This window comes from Apteryx rowi, unplaced genomic scaffold (assembly GCF_003343035.1).
Source record: "Apteryx rowi isolate R43461 unplaced genomic scaffold, aptRow1 scaffold_19, whole genome shotgun sequence".
NCBI classification, from domain to species: Eukaryota; Metazoa; Chordata; class Aves; order Apterygiformes; family Apterygidae; genus Apteryx; species Apteryx rowi.
In genome coordinates this window covers 946,022-959,947 of record NW_020448196.1, presented here as the reverse complement: position 1 = coordinate 959,947, position 13,926 = coordinate 946,022, and the positions used below count along the sequence as shown (strand labels likewise).

Genomic DNA, 13,926 nt, shown 5'->3' with positions numbered 1-13,926 from the left:
AGCCGGGCCGCGGTGGGGTGTGCGGAGGAGGGGAGAGGCCTGGGGTGAGGCTGGAGCGGGCGGCGGGCGCGCCGGTACGGAGCGGGCACGAGGCGGTGTTAGACTGGAAATTCAGAGGGGTCTTTTATTTGCCGCAGCCACGGGGAGGTGACTCGGTTTCCCGGGGGAAGGGGGGGGGGAAGCTCGCTGCGTGCTGCGCGGGGCGGAGAGTGACTAGTGTATGGGAGGACCGCGCTTCCCTAGTCCTGCGCTCCTGATTATCCTTTGAGAGCTGCCCGGTCAGCGGAACGGATTGCGTTGTTGTTATAGTGCTTCAGGCAAAATGAGGTGGGTGTGACTACACCCACATTTCAAGTAAGCCAGTTGACCTTGCTTGAACTAGATTCGGAAGCCCTCATGCAGCCCCTTTGCTGGAGGAGAGGTGGTCGAAAAGAGCTGGGAGCAGAATCGCCCCCATGCTCGGGGACGGAATGAATCTGTCTTTGGCCACAGGAATCTGTTTTTTCCTCCAGAGCTGTGTTAAGACATGTCACCAAAAACGTGCAATTTGGACTTAGAAGTGAAAATGTGTTAAACTGCAGTTATACCCCCTCAGAATGGGTTTTACACATTGATGAGACTCTCCCTGAGGGTGTTTAGTTTTTGCACTTTAACGTTGCACTTTCTGTATGCTCGCTTGAACTGATTGTTTCCAGCTAGGCACAGTCCAGTTGAGCTGACTGCAGTGCAACTGAGATCTTTTAAGATATTGTGCACTGCAGATATGTTCAAGACACTAGACTGGATACTGAAAGTGAATTAACATTTTGTTATGAAGAATATATATCTGTTACATAGCGTGTGAATCTTCACAGTGCAGGAAGATATAAAAAGCCTAGTTGGTATCATAACTGTGATACTGAGTACTTTATAGGACATCTTGGATGCTTAGAGACTTGTGTATTTAGGGCCTTTGTCTATACTCTTAAGTATGTTCAGACACTTGTTTCAGTGTGGTTCTGGATATGCACTCATATGTGTATACATCCTTACATGATTTAAGGGAACAGTTTTTGAAAAAAATATGTTACACTATGTCTGGGAAAAATAAATGATGTCCTACAGCAATAAAGAGCTTTCAGATTCTGTTATTGTTCTCTGCTAATACACAAGTCATGAAGAATATGTACTTTATAGAGGTGACTTTCCTTTAAGAGAAGTGTGCGTATTTACATCTGTATCTGGCATCCTGAAGCATCTGTATGTAATAAGTATTTATTTGTAGCTGAGTCAGACCTGCACAGAATTGATTTCCCAGTCTTTCTCATCTACTAAAGAAAGGAAAGTGTCTGGAAAAATTGCTTAGAAAGTCATGAGTTTGAAATTGCATTGAAACATAAGATCAGGAAACTTTTATATTTCCTCAGAATTTTTCTCTGGAAATAATCTTGGAAGCCTTACATATCAAACTTAACTTTCTGTAAGCATAGACTTGCTTCACTTTTTGTGATCTCTGTCTATTTTTTCTTATTTCCATTGCTAATTTAGTGAATTACAAGACAATGAAAGTAGTGTGCAGAAGTTCTTGATAGATCAAATCTTCATCAAAATAAGACATGTTTATGAATTATTGCCCTGGTTAGTTGGCTGATCCCGTGAAAATGTTTACTTCTGTAAAAAGGAGTTTAGTGTAGTGAATGAAAAATACTGATATGATGTACTAGATTAGTTCAGCAAGTACTGTGATGGATATTAGCAGCAAAAAGTTAAGCTGGCATTGTTACCATTTTTATGAAGTACTTTCTCTTATATGTAATCCGTAGTACTTGCTGGCTTGTGTTTGGTTTGGTTCTTTGTCTCTTATGCCTTTGCAGGCTTGAATGAAACAAAAATTGTTACTGTGCTCTACAGCAGTAGAGGCCACAGTCCCATTGTACAAAGCACAATACATTTAAAAGAAAGACAATCTCTGGCTTATAGTTTGCAGTGTAAGTAGTGTTTGTTTGGCATCTGAGATAACTGGAACTGCAAATGTAATTGAAGTTGTGAGCACAAGATTTACACTTCAATAAAGGCTTATCATAGTGTTTCTGAATAATATTTTGAACAAACCAAAAGTATCAGAAATAAATTTGTTCTAATTTGTTTATTCACTGATATTTTAATGAGTCCCTCTGCTCTTTAGTGGATAAGGCTGAAAGTCTGATACAGTCCACCACAGTATTATAATGAAGCTTGAGCCAACCTTCTATCTAAATGTTTAGTAGCATACTTGAACAGATACCAAAGATCTTCTTTGCATCTACTTCAGTTTGCAAATGTATTTAAAAGCTTTAGTTAACTTGAAAGTTGTTTCAAGGCATTATAGAAACAACTTTGTCTGAATAAGTGATAAAAATAKGTAAGCCCAAAACGTAGTAGGAAGGGGAAGCTAGCTAGCCCTGGCGGTCTGTGCAGAATGTCAGCAGGCACGCGGTACTTCAAATATCCTGACGCGACACATTAACCTGAGCACAGTCGGAAAGTTCCAGATGAAGTTTGAAACTTTGGCTTCTGTGTTTTTTGATAGCCTTAACTTGAATGAAACGCACTTCATGCTGTTTATCACAGGAATATCCTGAAGTGTTTGGAGTAATGGCTTACCCATTTAATATATGGGCGCTTACTTGAGCTGCTGAAGTGTGAAATGCAGTAGCTCTTGCAAGAACCTTTGTTCCCTTAAAGGCCACATCTGGTTGGTTGTTTTTGTGGTATTTGCGAAACACGTTGTTACTTGTTTATATTGGACATTGAGGTAATCGCTAACAAGCTTTTAGTAATGAGTTGAATGCACTGCAAAGATGATGGAGCATGTGGCTGAATGAATTGCTAAATGCTTACGTGTTGCGGTGGAGGGAAGCATTTAGTGGCCCTGCTGCCAATGGTGTTAATCATTCTAAGTAGTTTTATAATAGCTTTTCGAATTTGATAAACTTCAAGCATGGTGTTTTGATACTAGACCTTTATACAGTGTTTAAGGTAACTAAATGTGTGGCTATGAAGCAAAAAGAATTCCGGTTTGCACATACATGCGTGTTCTTTTCATATTTGTGTGTAATTATTGAAACACGGCCCCAAAGTTTTCTAGATGCTAAAACCCCTCCTGAGTTTTGTTCTAACATCTGCAATCCATCTGTGCTAGATATTGTGCAGAAGAAGAAAATACAGTGATAATTGTATTGGGTATGGAATGGGACAGCTGGTTGATACTGTAGAAAAGCAGAGTATGGTGAAATGGTACTGATCCGGGTGGTAGACAGTAGTCTTGAATTTTGCTCAGGAGATTAATTGGTAATCAGTTACACCAAAATATTCTTCCCTGCCAGCCAGGTGTCAGAGGTGGAAGTTCTGAAATAATCAAGGGATAAGTTTCCATAACTCAAATGATTTTAAAAAATTAGCAAAACACCAAACAGGCCTGCTTTGTTAGTAGCTTTGTAATCAACACAGCATCTTAAATAAGTGAGTCTGCATCACATATTTGGTAAACGAGGTATTTGTAGCTAGGTAACATAGCTTCAAAAAAAGTTGGGCAACTGGTTTTAGAAGATGTGATACTGTAATTTTTTTGGAAAATTTAGAAAGGTACTTGGTTTAAAAATTGTCTCATGTTGATGTGCAGTAAGAAAACACCACAGAAAATAGAAATAAATTAACTTAGGTTTCTTAGTGTGTTCAGCTAGCTGTAGCACTGCCTTTGCTAGGGTCTATTGTTAAAAAGTTGATGAAGTGAAAATACTTCATCATCCACTTGAAATGGTAGGTAAACATATACAATACAAATCAAAGCACCTTTTTCTTTGAAACATGTTGAAACAGCTAAACACACTAACCAGTTATTTGAGTCAGAGATCTACAGGAGTAATTTAGACTGCTAGGTAATAGATCTGTACAGCATTTCCAAGATTGGAATAAGAGGTTTTAAATGAAAGATTGTAGTTTGTAAAAGGAGATGACAAAAATTCAAGTATTTGTGCTGCATCTAGTAAAAATTGGTGTGATTTCAAATAGCATTTTTAGATCATTAATCTCTTAGAAATTTAGAAGAAATAATATTAGAAAATGCATAAGAATAATAAATACAGAAGTTGATCAATAGAAGAATTGCAATTTATTTTCCAAGTTATTTGAAAGCAAGCAAATAGTGGTTGGGATCCCCCTGCCTCCCCCCCCCCCCCCCCCCCCCCNCAGCATAGCTGAGAATGTTGTGAACCCCATTACTATAAGCTTGTGATTCCAGGCCATGGTACTGAAGTAAATAACTGAAATTCTGTTGGGCTAGTTTTGGGAACAATTAAATCATCAAAAATAGGGCTGGGAAGGCCCTCATAAAGTTATCCAGCTTTTCCCTCCTACCAGCCTAGAGTCGCAATGACTGTCCCACTAGACATTTGTTTGAATCCCATTTTGCTGGATGCTTCACTGACTGAGATTCTTCAACCTGTCTGGGCAATCTGTTTAAATGTTACAGTGTTCTTGCATGTAGAAACATCTCCCTAATGTCATTTCCAAATGCCAAGGAAATCTTCCCTGCTGCCATTTAAGATTGATCTTTTCTGAAGTAAGGTACTCGGAACTGTATTCAGTATTCTAGATCCAGTTTTAACAATCTCAGATGGAGTAAAAGGGTTGCCTTTCATATCCTGCAGGTTTCCCTCTAATACAACTCACCATGTTGCATTTTGACACAACAGAGTGGAAGTATTGACTTGCATTCAGTTTATGATCCACTATAATCCTAAACTGCCCTTCTGCAGAGCAACCATAGCCGGTTATTCTCCCTTTGGTAATTTGCTCAGTTGTTTATTCCTACCCATAATAATATCTTGCATGTCTCTTTTGAGAGTTGTCTCATTTTCTTCCCAGGTGTGTTAAAATCACTTTGCTTTCTGTTCCTAAGCTTTAAAATTCTTGGAGGCCTAGCTGACTTTGTCCTTAAATATGATAGGTATGTCCTCCAGTCTGTCGCTTGGATCAGAGACAGGGCTTTTGTTATCGTTGTATTCAGTATAAAGAATAATATTTGTAAAGGGAAAAAAAGTGTTTAAAGCAGTGAGTTTTCACTGTTCTTCAGGAAAAAAAGGAGATCTTAAAAAGCATACTGTTTGTTTGGGGTGGAGGGTTAATTACATGTTTTGGGTTAATGTGTTAAGATGAGAGAGAGAATGAATTACAAAGATAAGTCCTTGGACATGATCTTTTGCTTCATTGTATCTCTTTATCATGTAGGAGTTTCAAGTACCTGAACTTCCACTTTGGAATTATGTTGTCATCTAGTATTTGCTGAATTTATCAAGGGTAAGGAAGTGACTGTTCTAACATCTTGAAGTAGGTTGAGGTCATTTGCACTGGCAGAAATAGAATGAAACCTTGTATACCAAACTAAATAAAGTGACTGAACTTTTCTATAGTACCAGCTTCTATTTGCCATCTTTAGGCTTTAAAAAGATATGTATCATCCTCTAGAAAGTAATTGGAATTGAAAATGAAAATCAGAATATGAAGATAATAGGCAAGGGGAAAAGAGCAAACAAAGATTTGGGGATTTTTTTTGTTTTTGTTTCTTTGGTGGAGTAGTAGTCTGAGTGGGAGGGAGAAAGGAGGTAGACAGTCTACAAGYGTACCTTTTACTGAAAATAAGGATGAAATTTCTGAATGTCTTTTGAAAAGCAGTTGATTAAAAATTACTACTTCCATGCCCTTAATTTAGTACAAATATTTAGACTGAAAAAATCTGTTGTTGGGAAAGGAGAAAGATACTAAGTTTCAGTTGATGATTGTCAACCCTTAGTAGTGTTCTGTATTAACAGAACACATTGCTATAAGGGCCACTGGCAAAATTATGTTAAGCTTTTTATTTTTAAAGCTGTAAGGCTTGTTTTCTGAGAGAGAGTGAGGGAGGATGGGTTTTGTTCTTAACTGGTTAATACATGTGACATATACACAATACATTAAAGGCTTTTAGTACTTCAGTTATTTAATCTTCCCTCTGTCTTGAATTGAGATTTATTGTAGAATTTCTGCCATAGGTATTCCTCAGAATAAAAGCTGGAAGAGCAATTATTATGGTAAGCCAGAGCTGGCAGTTCATAGGACAGATTTTCACGTCCTGTCAAAGTCAAGGTAGAGGAAAGTGATGCATTTAAACAATTTTCAGTTTTGTGAAAGAAAGTAAAGAGAGCTGGGAAGAAAAGGCTAAAATCAGATTAAGTCAGTGCAGAAATAATGCAGAAGCTTAATATGAGGTTGGAGCAGCTAAGTAATAGGAGGATGGTGAAAAATCAGCACCAGAATAATTACAGGTCAGTGCTCAATGAAGAACAAGTCTGTGGGTCAGGGATGCAGGGGCTTTGTCAGCAGAGTTTGCTTAGTGACTCCTGCCTCTGGCTGCTCGCTTCTGGCTCTGTTCCACTGCCTTGGTTGTGCTAATGCAGCTATCCATTGAGCTGATCTAGCTTTAGAAAACAAAAATAGGGGTAGCCCCTCAGAGAAGGCAGTTTGGTAAAGTGGAGTAAGTTCATTCAGTCCAGTTTACAGCTTGACTGCCAACTGTTGTAACCACAGCTGAAGCGGCGTCAGAGCAAGCMCACCTAACGCTCGCTCTTTGGCTGAATTGGACAGGTGGCAGATAGCAATGTAGGTGTTTTCTGTGAACCCATGTTGGTGAGAGGAGACTGAATGAAGAACAAGGAACCGTGTGGGGTCTTGAACTGTAGAGGGACGTTCAARGATAGAAAGGGACTGTGTCAGGATGGTGGTTTGTGCAACTCATCTGATCAGATACCTTTACATGAGAGATGCTGCCTGGGCTCAACTCGTAAGAAGTTCTGGGGTTGAAGGAAATCTGTTTCTCCTTTTCTTAAGGACGTTACTAAATATTAATTGCTCTGTGTGGTTTTTTTCTTACGTATTTCATTCAAGGCAAGTGTTTAAGTTCTTTCCTGCATATGCTTCAACTGACAATCATTTGTGTAGTGCCAGCACCTGTTCCCTTTGAAGTCTTTGCTAAAATCTCTCATGATTTGGACAGTTGTGACTATATATGCTGATTATAGTAAGTCGTTAATTAAGATTGAGATATGCAAACAGTGCCCAAAATATTAGTGGTCTTACTTCTTTCTAACCTGCACATTGACTAATGCACTAATAAATGTGAAAATTTAGCTTTTTATGTTTGTGCCTTAATAGACTGAAATATTTCAGTTCTTTCTTCTCCTATTTCTTAGAAGTTAAGTTTTATGTTTATGGCACAAAATGCACACACAACTACAAAACTGTGGGAGAAACACCTACATAAATCCAAAATGGAAACTGTGTTTAGTATTGAAGTGAAAGGAAGCTAGTATCAGTTTAAACATCCCATGGGTGTTTGTACCCTCTTTTCTAGTATTTGGGAAGAGATTCAGATCTGTATCAGAAATTTTCTAGAGATCTTGATTTTGGGGGTGAGGGAGTTCTGTCTTAAAATATACATGTGTGGAGGTGGAGAACCTTTTTGTTTGTTAATAGTATTTTTGTTTATATTTGTTTATTACCTTTTCAGGCAGATCAAGGATGTCTGCTAAGTTAACATAGAGTCTGGCACTTCAGTGTGTTTACAGCCTTGAGCTGTGTAAGACAAATTGTATTCATGAGTAAGAAAAAACAGAAACAACAAACCTGCTTCAAATTTATCTTCAGACCTCTTCTGATGGAATAGGAAACTTTTTTTTTTTTTTTCTGAAGCAGCATGTTAGAATTTCTATCCTCTAAAGTGTTGACTGTTAACTATTTTCATTTTAAGTTGCAACTAGTGAGTAAATAAATAAATATGGCTTCAAACACCATAACCAGGCATTAAAATGCTGTTAAATTTCTGGGAGATGGGATCTGTTTGGAGGTCTCATCTTGGTTTCATCTCTTCCTCTCTCCTCCCAAAGAGCAATCTCTCACTACTCATCTGGGGTTTGATATTCTTTGGAGACTGGGACTTTGGCCCATGATCAAAATTGCAGTGGGAGGGTGTGCTGGAACCAAATCCCTCACCTCCCCCTCAACCCCAGAAATACACAACCGCCTTCTTTTCCCCTGTTTCCAGCTGTCTGACTGTGTGCTGCAACTATGGTTTCCAGCCTGACTGGAGAGAGAGGGACAAGCACGGTCTGATTTTAACTTCTTCACCTTCCCACTACTGGAGCTGGAAGGTAGATAGTGCAGATAGTGTGCCCTTACTCTAGGGGACAAGTCTGGAAGGCGCATGGGAAGGGGGATGCATGCAAGGGCAGATGACCACCTGGTATCATTGCTTTTATTGTCACTAGCATTGACTCTGGTTATTTCAAAATTGATAGGATCAGGCCCATAGCGTGTGATAAGTATAAACGTGCTGACACCAAATGCGTACGTATAATTTTAAATTATGAGTTTAGTTTGGAGTGACTTAACCAAGTGTGAAGAGCCCAACAATGTTTTTCAAGTTCATAAAGTATAAATTTGATGATTAGTATTTTTATTAGGTCTCTAGATAATGTTAAATACAGAATTATCTTTGTAGTTCAAGTGGGCAAGGTGATAACAAGCATCCTGTTTCTTCGCAAAGACATTCAAATATCTTAAATTGTCTATACTGTGCTTCTGAAGCTAGGCCTTCAATGGAAAATACATGATTTGTGTTTGCCAAAAGGGTCCACAGAGCTACTGAGATTCCAGGTTCCGAGGTTAGTTGCTCTGTTCTAAGGTGCAACCAGCTGCTGTTTCAGTCATAATGAAGTAGTCAGTTCCTGTAGCCTGGCAGGTGAACCAAAAAAAGGGGATTATTTTCACTTAAAGTGAATTCAATGGAAGGCCAGCCTGCCAGCTTATTAAACTTGGACTACAAGCTACTTTCAGCCTGGAGCAAAGATAAGGAGCTGTAGTAAAAACACTGACCTTAAGCATCCATATGCTTAAAGGAGAGTACAGAATAACCTGGAAGGTTAACAAAAAGGCAGTAAATAAAGCCTGAAAAATAAGTCCGTGAAGCATATGCCATTTGTTAATGTACATCTCAGCTGATACTGCTTATGGAAAGAACCAATATTTGGTTCTCAGATAACCCAGTGAGTGATCTAAAGTCACTGCTCAGTCAGAGACTTTGAAGAAGGAACTTTCAAATCAATAAATCAGATTCCTTAGAAAAATATTTAATTTACTTACAGTATGGTTCTCCAAGGTTTAGGTAAATCCCAGTCAATGAAGGTAACTTCCAACTGAAGAGTCATTGTTCTTGGTGCAAATCTGCCAGGGCATGTATTTTGAAGTTTGTGAACATAATAAAACATATCAAGAATTTTGGTGTTTATCTGCCCATAGTGGGAGGAGGAGGGAAGTGATGGCAAAGGTATGTTGTCTTAAATTATTGAAATACTTCTCTTATTTCACACCTTTCTCCTGTCAAACAAAATAGGGAATCTCTCCACCCTCCTGAACACTGGTGCTTACAGAACTGGAAGTTCTCCATGCTAATTCAAATTTCTTTTTAATTCATCTGCTCTTGGAGGCCTCCAAAAATACCTCCAGGAAAGAAATAGATTTGGAATATTGGTTACAGATGCAGAGTATTGGTTAGTATAGTTTAAAAGATGATATGAAGATTCTTTTACCTGCTTTTACCTGGACATTTTGGGGTATGCTTTAATGATGACTCAGAACTAGCTGGGTAAAGGAGAGGGTATCAAGAGCCTGAATTGTTTTTGTTTCACCAATTTGAACAAAATACTTTCTAGTACAAATACATAGTTATACTTCTCAGAACATAAGTAAACCTTTTCAGACTGTAAGGTGGAAAACAGTAACGGTGTCAGTATTACATGTGTTCCTTTTTAAAATCTTGAGCATGAGTGCCTGTTCTTGCGTTGTGGCAGAAAATGGCTTCTGTAATTAATAGGTGTGAAAGAAGAAAGAGCACTGTGTAGGAAAGGGGAGATTGTTTTTACTACTTCCTCAAGTGTTGGTGAGATTGAGACCAGAATATGCATATGTGTTTTAAGGGATGTTGGAAAAATTTGAGAAAATGTGGCAAAGACACAGATTATTAAAGGATTGAAGAAAATACTTTCATAGAGACATATTTGAAGGTCACTTTGCCTATCTTAAAAAAAAAAAATTAAATACCTTTTGTAGCGGAAAATAGTGGCCATTAAAATGCTCTTGATTTTGTTATTGCATTTTCTACTAGATTGAATAGCTGGAATCTGGGAACAGGCAAATTTGAATGTAAAACTAGGCCTGGATTTAGGGTGTGTTTTGTTTTTGTTTTGTTTTCTTGTTGTTTTAATAGAGTGAGATTAACTGTCAGAAAAAACTATTGAGGAAATGCCAGTTATTCCATCTTTACATGTCCTCAAGTTAAAGCTAGCTAATACTAGGTTTTAGTTTTGTAATTTTAGTAAGACAAAAACACAAGTTAGGTGGGGGGTTTTTTGTTTGTTTTTTTAACCTCAATTACTATGCTTAATTTAGAGGTAACATAGTTGAATTGTGATGTAAAGAGTGGATGATATTTAGGTTAGATACTTCAGTAGTTTCTTTAATTATGAAGTGCTGCGAATCAATGAAAAATTGTGTAATTACCCTTTTTGATGCCATATAAATTTGGCTTTCTGCTCTTGGAGGCGATGTGGTGTATCATGATGGTCGCTTCTGGGAGTTGTCACAGCAACAAATGCTCAGGGAATTTGACATGAAGTAAGAAGACTGGGAATAGGAAAAAGCCAGTGAAAAGTGACAAAGATTTCTTCTCTGCCTGCCTTTAATATGATAAAACTATCAGTGTAGCAGGGCTTTACTTTTTTTCTTTAAATAGAAAAAACAGCTATAGTTCCTTTGTGATATAGTTTCCTCCCTGGCTCACTTAGTCAAAAAACTCTCCTCTTTATTTATTTTTCTTATGGAATGCTTTTGGAGAGTCTTGCAATATCTTCCCAATTATTAATGGAGCCAAAATTTTCCCCTAAAAATGAACCAACCATAGAATGTCTCTTTCAGTATTGCATGGTCACCAATCTGCAAACGTGTTTTGTGTTCTGAACATGCAGCTGACATCAAGCAGTCCACAATTCTGAGCTGAAAATATGCTTTAATATCTTTAACAGTTCTACATTTTTGTGCAGTTTTTTATAAATAAAAGATACAGGTTTTCGTACTGTTGCTCAATGATGTCAGTAACTGGAAGGTAAATATTAAAGGCCAGCGGCAAGGAAATTACACCTCTGAAGTAGAAATCTGTAGCAATTCAAACATAGATTTGTTTAAACATATATTTTATTTTTATCAGCCCATTAGAAGAGTTAAGCTAAGTACATTGAACCAATTCTTGTAAGAATTTATATTCTTACCGCACATCTGTGCGACATACTATATAGCCTAAACAAAAAAATTGATTTAGATTCTTTTGGTCAGTGCTGTTACATGCCTTGAAAAGCTGGAAGCTACAGCAAACAAAGATTAATGGAAATAAACTGTTGCATTGGTAGAGGCAATGGGTGAGGTGTAGTAAGAGAAATTAGGTGAAGCCACATAGTTTAGTGATTATAGAGTTCAGGCTCAAATTTAGCACGTCTGGATTCTTAGTTGCTCTTTCCATTTAATCCTCAGTGGAAGGGCTCTTCAGTGAGAAGATATGGGATGACTTGTTTAGCCTTTAAACACTTACGGGAAAGAAAATGCTGACCATTGTGGGCTTCAATAAGTGAGTGTTAATCTAATTCATAGGATATCACATGTGCCCTGAGCCAAGGTTATGTATGTGGGCAGTTGATTTGGATCAGATAAGGTGCTACACAAGCTTGTTCTGCTCTTCCTCTGATTAAAGCCTTAGAGTTGAAATAGAGAAAAGCCCGAGTTGGGAAATGAAGAGACTGGATAAGGGAGGGGCTGGTGTTGCAGGGCAGTCCCACCTGGGCACCTTCAACTGAGGCATGAATTTGAATGGGAAACACTTCGCACTGCTTCTTCCCTTTCCCTTATACAGGGTTGCAGCTCTTACTCTCTCCTTCTCTCTCTACCCCCTATCCCCCATTAGTTATATAATGGCCCTAGGAGGTAAATGTATGTGTGAATGATAACAAGAAACTAAACTGGACATAATAGGGTGAAAATAAGATGCAGGTAAATCAGACAGAATGCTTAACAGAAAATGTTTCCTGTGAGGTTTCTAGGGTTATGGGATATTTTTTTCAGTGGAAGTTATGAAACTTAGTTGTCTTCTGTTTAAACTGAAAAAAATTGCTAAATGTATAAGGGAAGACTTTCAGTATTTCGGTTCTTATGAAAAAGACAAGATTTTATTAAAGGTGTTCAGAACTGTTTAGATAAACTGGGATTTTATTTTTTTAAAATCAAAATTAGCGAGTGCCCAATCTTTAATATTACATCTGGCCAGAAGTGTTACAAAGAGATCTTTGCCAATCTCTTGTACATTACTTAGGTATCTATATGGAACCCTTGAGTATTTTCAAAATCTAGCCTGTAATATGAATACTAATTATTTGCAGACTTGAACCTGTGAGGTATAAAAGGTTGTTGTGCCTCCCTCCTCACAAGTCTTCTATGCTACTATCCACAATTATATTTTGTAATTGCAGAGAGAACAGTGTGTATAACAGGCCGTCTGTGTAGTTAGTATGCATTCATTTTCTTAATTAAAGTTTGGTAGGTCCATAAGTTGCTAAGGGATTCTGTGGCCAGGATATTGTTATATCATAGAGAAAACTAGTAGTTAGCCCTTCTGATGTCTCTTTTCCCAGATTCCTCTCTTCCAATGTTATTTTCACCATTGCTTCTATGGACTGGACTCTGTGTGACTCAAACAAATGATGCTATCCCAGTAGCTCACAGCAGTTCTGAGAACCACCGATACGACAAACCTGTTGCAGTCAGATTGCCCCATTCAAAAGTTAGGTGGAGGTTGTAATGGTATCTTACATTGATGCAGGTGGTGGTTAGTCATTTGAGTAGTATCATAGATGTAAAGTGTACATTTCTTGATCCCAGAAAGCTGCTTCTCTTCTTTCCAGTTTCCGGAATGTGAAGGAATTGAGAGGACAGAGGAGAATCAAAAATAATGAAGAAAAGAGTAAGTGCAGGTGTCAGGATTTAGATGGATGCTGTTTGAGGACTGGAGTCCTGTCAGAGGACTTACCAACTACCTGCCCAGGAGACTGTAGTGGTCCAAAATCTGGGTCTGTAAATTAAAGGGATTTGAGATTTATATGTAGGATTGTGATTGAGTTAATGAATCATTTATGAATGCCTATGCTATAGCACCGGACTGTGAACATATGTATATGTACATCTGCAGTTAACCTTTAATGTTAATGTGCTACTTCTAGAAAAACAGTTTTTTGGGGGCTGAGGGGACAAGTTGGTTATGCAGGTCAAATGGATTTGAGTCTAAATTCCCCGGCTTTAAACGTTACAGCCTATAGGCRGCTGGCTCTAGGGAGTGGAATCCATAGTGCAATATTCATAGAGCTAAAGAGGAAGTATGGTGCTGTGCATCAGCGATTACGGCATTGCCTCAGAAAGGCCAGACCTAGGTCCGTCTCTGCTTAACCTRTGGCTTAAGTTTTGTGCCTTTTAGGAGCCACTCCCTCTCCTTTCTTCTTTTTTTTTTTCTTTTTTTAAATCTGGGTCTGGATAAACTCAAGTGACTGTGGTATCCTTCTAGGAGGAGGGAGGTGTGGGTCTAAATTAGCCTGTAAAGTGGATAAATAACCGGTTTCCCATACCTTCCTTACTTAATCACTGGTGTGTTGCATCAGAAGGGAAGCACGTCCTTTTGTGTTGGCCTTGCTTTTAATAAAGGTGTCTCTAAAGACTGGTCTCTTTTTACAGAGCTGTATCCTCTCAGTAGGTATTGAGCATATTTTGAACAGGGCTCCTGAACTG

At 38.3% G+C, this 13,926-nt stretch overlaps 1 protein-coding gene across 3 annotated transcripts in view; it reads left to right on the top strand.

Moving 5' to 3' along the window:
• Positions 1 to 190: 190 nt before the first annotated feature.
• PJA2 (praja ring finger ubiquitin ligase 2) overlaps positions 191 to 13,926 on the top strand; it is a 53,287-nt gene continuing 39,551 nt past the window's right edge. The window contains exon 1 of one of the 3 annotated variants that reach the window (XM_026062022.1): positions 191 to 327. The gene's annotated coding sequence lies outside the window, so the exon portion shown is untranslated. Of the gene's footprint in view, positions 328 to 5,175; positions 5,317 to 11,332; positions 13,112 to 13,926 lie in introns of those variants that run through there. The other 2 variants (XM_026062021.1, XM_026062020.1) reach the window with 2 other exon arrangements.